Source organism: Mandrillus leucophaeus, unplaced genomic scaffold, assembly GCF_000951045.1.
Source record: "Mandrillus leucophaeus isolate KB7577 unplaced genomic scaffold, Mleu.le_1.0 Scaffold62, whole genome shotgun sequence".
In the NCBI taxonomy this organism is placed as follows: Eukaryota; Metazoa; Chordata; class Mammalia; order Primates; family Cercopithecidae; genus Mandrillus; species Mandrillus leucophaeus.
Window position 1 is genome coordinate 5,009,238 of NW_012106697.1, and position 7,833 is coordinate 5,017,070.

The 7,833-nt window shown below is 44.1% G+C and overlaps 1 long non-coding RNA gene across 1 annotated transcript in view; it reads right to left on the minus strand.

Moving 5' to 3' along the window:
• The window catches only part of LOC105553958, a 32,516-nt gene that overhangs the window by 6,719 nt on the left and 17,964 nt on the right, over positions 1-7,833 (minus strand). The window contains exon 2 of the long non-coding RNA XR_001008246.1: positions 766-851. This is a non-coding gene — a long non-coding RNA (uncharacterized LOC105553958). The remainder of the gene's footprint in view (positions 1-765; positions 852-7,833) is intronic.

The window sequence follows — 7,833 nt, forward strand, 5'->3', positions numbered from 1 at the left end:
TTTATCATTCCCAGCCTCTCCAAATGGCAAACACCTCAAAAATTAAGAAATGGCTTGTGGATCTGGTTCCAGTTAAGATGGAGGGAGCCGACACCATGGTAGCTCCCCAATGGGTTACTTCTAAGAACCCCAGAGTGGACACATAAAGCAACTTAATAGGGACTCTGCAAGGAAATAATAGCAGGTGGCTTGGAGAGGGAGAGCCAAACTCCAAGAAAAATGAATAAGGTGGTGAGTTTCCTCTTCTTCCCCTTCCATGTCTCTTGACATAGATTCAGGGCAGCCAAACCCAGAACTGCTTAAGTGGCAGGGACAGGAAACATTTCAAGAGAAATTCTCTCTTTGCAATCAATGGAATAGGAACAGGGGTCCCTGCATGGCACAGCGAGTCGGGGAAACCTGGCTTTATTCCATCCCGACCTGTCCTGATGCCATAAAAGAGTAAGACTTAGGGGTCTTTGGGGAGGGGATGAGTATATTTTGCATGTGGGAAGGGTGTGAGCTATTGTTGCCAGAGGACAGGCTGGTGGACTACATGATCCAAAGATGATGTAGGAGCACCCCTCGGCCCACATGCTGGTTTCATAATGTGATCTTGTCATCTCCCATCAAGAGGTGAAGTCTACATCCCTTCCCCTTGAACCTGGGAGGGCTTTTGTGCCTGCTTTAACCAATAGAGGATAGGAGAAGTGACACTCTGTGACTCTAAGACTAGATTATAAAAGGCAATGCTGTTTCCTACCAGCTTTTTCTCAGGATACTCACTCCTGGAACCCAGTGGCCATGCTGTCAGGAAGTCCAGACCACATGGTGAAGCCCCAGCTGAAGTCCTAGCCCCAGTAATCCCCAGACTGTAGGAGATAATAAGAATGAATGATTTTTGTTCTTTCATGCCACTAAAGTTGCGATTGTTTGTTATAAAGGAATAGGTATATAACTATCCCCAAAGACCCGAACCGTAAACCAGGAAGCCAATATATTACTTTACAAGAAAGATTAGGTCTTTCCAAAGACTACTTACTCCATCCTCGGCAGCCCCTTCCAGGTATCCAGGTCCCTTCAAGGCTACTGGATGAATAAGAAAGTAGAGCGCAGAGACCCACAGGCCTGGTGACACCTACTGAAGCTTCTGCCCCAAGCTGTGTCCACCAGTGACTGTCATTTCCCTTCCCCACCCCACCCCCAATGCTCGCTCTCTCATTCCTGCTGGAGAGGGTTTATGTCCAACCATCTCCTGCTATTAACAGGCATTCTTTCCTAGGTAAAGCAAACACAACAGATTCATGTTCTTCCAGGTTAATATACTTATTACGTTCAGTGTTACAGATGTTACTATAGATGTCCTGATAAAAACACCACATTGATTCATGAGGGGCACCACTCCTCAGTCAGTAGTTTACTGATTATTCATTAGTCTGACTTCACCCATTACCTTTTTATTCTTCATTGCAGTCTGAGAGGTTAACTTATCTCCAAGTTGTGACTGTCTTAGTGTTATCCCACGGACTGATATACATGGTCACTCCCACCTATCCACCAAAAGCAATGCCTAGTGACTTGTTTGGGTGCCGAACAAAGGGTGCTCATGTACCATATTTTGAGAAACGATGAAGTTTAGTACACGTAGTTGTTCATCTAATATTTTCATTCTGAGGAACATGGGGCTGATTGGCTGCACTGAGCCACACTTTGGCATAACCCCTCGGGTTACTCTCAGTCCCTTGTTATAGGACCAACAGGTTCATGTGCTCACTGTGCAGTAATAGATCCATTCCACAGAGACAGCAGGGTTTGCAGCAGAGAAAGTTTAAGAATCTCAAGGTGCCGAGCAAGGAGATGGGAAGAGACCCTCAAATCCATCTCCCCAAGGAGTTCGTGGCTGGGGCTTTTAAGGGGATCATGGAGGGGAAGGGGCTGGATAACTGGGGTCCTTGATTGGTCAGGGTAGGGGGATGAAATCATCAGGATGTGAAAACTGCATTCTTTGGTGAGCCAGCCTCTTGTGGGGTCCTGTGGACCAGCTGAGTCAGTAGTTTCATCAGTATGCAGGAACTGAAGGAATAGCTCAAAGGGAAAACATAATGTTTCATAATTCTCAAGTTGTTTTCTATAGAGTAGTTAAGGGGAAGTATAATCTTGTAACAGGGTCTACATGATCCTAGGACAACAATAGTTGTTCCTCAAACAACTCTGAGGAAGCAGATTTGAGCTGGCTAACCTCAAGGTCAACGCTGAAGGTGATGCAAGCTGGGTTTATTTTCATGTCTCCCTCTTTCATATTATCTGATTAATTTTATAAAGTTTATAGGGTTGGGCCAGGCACAGTGGCTCACACTTGTAATTCCAGCACTTTGGGAGGCCGAGGTGGGCGGATCACAAGGTCAAGAAATCAAGACGATCCTGGTTGACATGGTGAAACCCCATCTCTACTAAAAATACAAAAAATTAGCCGGGTGTGGTGGCGTGCACCTGTAGTTCCAGCTACTCAGGAGGCTGAGGCAGGAGAATCGCTTGAACCCGGGAGGCAGAGGTTGCAGTGAGCCATGATCACGCCACTGCACTCCAGCCTAGGCGATAGAGTGACTCCATCTCAAAATAAATAAATAAAATAAAGTAAAAATAAAGTTTATAGGGTCAGTTTCACCCTTTTATTCAATTTTCTGTTCCTTTTTCTCCTTTTTAAATCCCCTCAAGCTTATACCATGGCACTCTCACACAAGTACAAGCTGCACTGACAAACTGCTTCAGTTCTCTTAGGGAAGCAGCAATGATTAAATCCTTACTTTTGGTGCAGAACTTACTGTCAGTTCTCAGATATGTGACCTCTTGGAGCCTCAGTCTCCTCATCTGCAAAATGGCGACAGTCACTATTGTCACCTGTTTTCTTTCCAAAATTACCATGAGATTCAAATAAGATCATGTGGGTGAGAACACTGTGAAAGGCCTGGCAAGCCACACAAATGCCAGGAAAACATGCAGATAATTTCCTACAAAAATAATTAGGCATTCACTTTCATTCATTCGAATGCGGCCTTTGTTCCTTTCTTGCATCTAATTAAATCAAGAGAAATGTCAGGTGTAGAATTCTTAGGGATCAGGGTTTTGTTTTTGCTGGGCAAGAAAAATATGCCCTCAAGTGCCTTGGGCATATAGTTAATTTGGTTTTCCTGTGCTCTACAATTAAAGCCTTATCTGGAATTGTTATGGCTTTGTATCCTTTCAGCCATTTTGATGCTAATGAAGAAAAGTTCAGCAAGGATGAAATTCTAAATATCTAGTACTTTATTTCATAAGCATCTTCATTAATAGTTATGGCTCATCACATGACCGGCCTTCTCAAAAGCAAGAGGATGTGGATGTCATGCAAGTCCCTGGAGAAGGAAATTTGGAAACCCAAATAAGTAAATTTAATTGGCGATCTCACATGAGATGATTGTGAGATGCAGGCAAATTTCCCCTGCCTTGCAGCAGAAGGGCTTTGTCCTGGTGTGTAACATTTCAAAGGCCCGAGCTCATGAGAGCCGCTTTTCTCCACAGCAAGGATGCTTCTGCAGCTGCTATAAGGTGTAGGGATTTCATTTTAAATACAGAATGTGCTCCAGCTTCCGTAAGAACCTGCAGCTGTTTGGCCACTCTGTACAAGAGGCTGAATGTTGTGCATTGTCCCTGGAGCTGCTTTAGACCAAAAGCAAAATATTTTCTGCTTCCAAGAATTGGTGAAGGCCACCTATCAGAGGAATTTAAAATATTTCTCCAATTAAGCTCCATACCTACAGAGTCCACTTTGAATATGAGAAGAAAAGGGCAGCAAGCTAGCAGAGTTGCTCTTTGAAAAGCTGTTCTTGAGAAGACAAAGCTCTCTTCAGAGCAGCCTTCGGTCCTCTTTCTGAACAAGAAAACACCTGCTTTCAGGAGGACTGCAAAGCCCTCATTCCCTCTAGGCAAAAGGAGAGAGAATAGTTTGGATTTTTCAGGGTTGTTATCTAATGCTGAACATCCAGAAGAAGTGAATGCCTAACTCACAAGCAGTGTAAGTGGTCAGTAGGCAATAAATGTTATTGAAGGAATGAGTCAATGAATACCACAAAATGCATAACACTTTAGCTTTAAAGGAGATTTTCTTTACAAAACTCCATCAGCCTGAGTTCAAGCTGTTCTTTACAATTCTAAAACTACATGGCTGCAAAGTTGTAGCACAACTCACACCTGTAGACGGATGGAGGGAGAAGGGGTAGGCTCACCTGGAAGTCTACCTGGCAGGTTAGCCGCACCAAACCTGGCACTTACTGGGATGAGACTTGGCACTTAATGGGATGAGAGATCCTGGCGGGCTTTCCTTAGATCCCGTGACCTCTTCTATTCATGCACTTCAGGAACAGTTATTGGCCAAACACTGGTTTATTGCCCAGCTATCACTTTTTCTTCTTTTCAAATTATTTGGAATTGACCACAGCAAGTTAGCCACATCCCAAATACTTGCACCAATTATCTGTAACACCAAATGTCAAATCGTGGTATTTAGTTGTGTTCCAGAGGAATATTTGAGTCGGGATTCTAGATTCTTGGGAAATCTATAGAAAAAGTAGTCATGGCATGATTGCCATTGTCTTCTGTTATGTATTCAACCTCTTCTGTCTTGCTTTTGTTTCTGTCAGAGATGGACTAGAAGCAAAGTGTCAAGATCTTGCTTTATGCCAGTTGGCTGTCATATATAGTCATTCAATTTTTCCCTTCCCAGATGAGACTCAGGTGGCAAGGTGGCAACTTTCAGCAAAATACTTTCCACAGAACCAAGAGGTCCTTGACAGGGGTGACCTTTGGGGTCTAGGACACAAGGTTACACAAGAGGATTTGGTGCATAGAGGTGCTGCATCTGACTCCCTTCCTCTCCTTGTTCCAAACCTGAGGTTCTGTGGTTTGTCATAGTGGAATTTCTACAGGTAACACGCTGCATGCCTGACAAAGCCAACTGTCACGTAGGTGTTCGATAGCGTGTCTTTCTGGTGTGTGGAGCAGCTTAGAGACAAGGTGGGATTGAAGCCTGCAGTTTCCCAGAGTTGGACGCCAGGACCCCAACAGTAAATGTCTTAACTCGGAGCTGTAACTTGGAGGCATCTGTAGGGAATCCGCATCTCACTGCATTTGCCCAAGAGCTGAAGGGACTTTTACAATAAAGCCCTTCAAACAGGAAGGGAGTGATCATTTAAAACCCTTGTAAGGTACACTAAGAAGATAAAGGAAGCAGTAACAGCCATGGAGAAGGGGAAGAGAACATTCCTCCATCCACTCTCCTCCTTTGAACCTAACCAGACAGCCTCACCCAGATCACAGACCACAGAGTCCTTCAGGCAGCTGTGACATCCAGGAGTCTCTCTGCACAACTCCTGCCTAAAGGTGTCCTTGATATACTGAATGGTTGCTCCAATCTGACACTTCTTCCCTTCCCTTCCCTTCCCTTCCCTTCATCTCTGACATTTCTGAGCTTCTTTCCAGTGACATCACTCACCTTAGGGTGGTACAGATGAAAGCCAACCACATTGCTTATGCCTCTTTTTTTAGCTTCTTTTTATTATGAACCCTTTCCTCCTAACACATTTAAGGGGGCGGTGCAAAAGTGTACATGTGAACTTTTGCTTGTTTGAATTGAGAAAATGACAAAGCATCAGGAATGTCCTAGTTCTGAATATGCAATATCAGCACATCCTTCTGTGCAACTCTCCCAAAAAAGGGTGTGATTTTGTGCATGCATGCCTCCGCCGTCTTGGTAGCTCCTTCCCAGGTCCCCCTGTGAGCTCAGCCTAATGACTAGTCCTCAAAGATTGTCCCTGAGTGTAACTGATATATTAAGGTACATTTTCTAAATGTGGAATTTTCTAGTCAGGACTTCCCAAGTCATTCCTGTACCACCCCACTAGAAGGAGTGCGGACAGATTCGCTTGCTGAAATGGCGAAGTGAGTGCCCGCAGCTGGCCAGGCTGAGCTGTTTCTGAAGCTCAGAGCAGCTATGACTCATCCCTCCTACAGTCCGTTAACTTCCCACTCCTGTCACTAGACCTACTCCTCTCGCTCTGACTCCTACAAACCCACTTATTTTCAAATTTGCTCAATAACTATGACATTCAAACCCAACATGCTCCATGCACAGGATGCTGTGAAAACACACAGTGAGAATTAAGGGTTCACAGAAGGAATAATGGCCAGAGTGAGAACTGTTTTCTGGGATGCTGGGTGATGAGAAATAACTGCTAATAAGAGACAACAGCAAGTTTTAGGACATGTGCCATCAGGCCCAATTGAGTTAAGGGAATGCAGTCATCCTAACTGGTGGTTTTCAGAAAGCCACACAACATTTTAATTGAATGCACAGGCTTCTGCATGATTAGGAACATAATACTTTGGTGCCCAGGCCGGATTGAGCTGGTAACAATGAGCTGAAATGGCTTCCTGCCATGAAGCAGAGAAGCTCAAGCTTATTCTCCCCGTGACTCTTCCCGGCCCTGTGGCAAAGTCACAAAAGAAGCTCAAGAAACCAATTTTCAGAGAAGGTTTAGAGCTTTCCTGCATGGTTCCAACTACTTGTGTGATATAAAAACGCAATGACTGCAGAAGGAGGATTGCAGCTGGATTTCGGAGAAACTTTCTGAAGAATGGACACAAAGAACCAGCAGCCTGGTGCAAAGTCACTGAAGCAAGTAGCACCAACTCCTCCCATCCTCCCATCAGACACCATTAATTTAAAGTGGTCTCCAGTCATGCAGTCATTTCACAGAGTTTGCATCTTAAGCCTACCTAAGATATTGTCAATAAGATATTGTCTTGAATTCCCAGCCAGAGTCCAGGGAATCCAGAATTTCCAAAACTTTGAAAATAGGAAATATTCAACAGAGTCATTCAGCCAATATTTGTTCAGTGCCTACCACATTCCAGTCACTAATAATTGGCATGGATATCAGCCCAATAGAATTAACCATTGGACTATCTTTGGGAACCCCTGAGAGACATGTTCAACACGAGCCTGAATTAAAAATACAACTAATTTTCTATATTGTGATTTTTAAAATGTATAATAGGCCTTTCACTTTAAACTCAGCTCTGGACATCTCCATGCAACTCTCAGAGCAGCTCTTTCAATTCAGCATGTTTACACATGAACTCATTGTCTTCCCTCCAAATCTATATGTCAGTTGGTGGCACTCAATCACCCAAATCAGGACCTGTGAATCACCCTTGCCCCTTTCTACTCTGTTACACTCAAGATCCAATCAATCAGCACATCATATCACTTTTACCCCGTAGACACAACTCAAACAATATAATAGTCTCTTCTGTAGACGCTGTAGTAGGCACAACACAGATGGATACTATTGCTATCATCCTCATTTTACAGACGAATAAACATGGCTGCAGGGGTTAAATAACTTCCCTAAGATCACACAATCTGTATATGGCAAAGCTAAAAATCAAGCTTGGCTGGGCACAGTGGCTCATGCCTGTAATCCCAGCACTTTGGGAGGCCAAGGTGGGTAGATCACGTGAGGTCAGGAATTCAAGACCAGCCTGACCAACATAGTGAAATCCCATCTCTACTGAAAATACAAAAATGAGCCAGGCATGGTGGTGCATGCCTGTAATCCCAGCTACTAGGGAGGTTAAGGCAGAAGAATCGCTTGAACCAGGGAGGCAGAGATTGCAGTGAGCCGAGATTGCACCACTAGACTCCAGCCTGGGCAACAAGAGGGAAACTCCATCTCGAAAGAAAGAAAGAAAGAAAGAAAGAAATAATAAAAATCAAGCTCAAGTCTTTCTGAATTTAAAGAGGAGGATTTTGAAGCG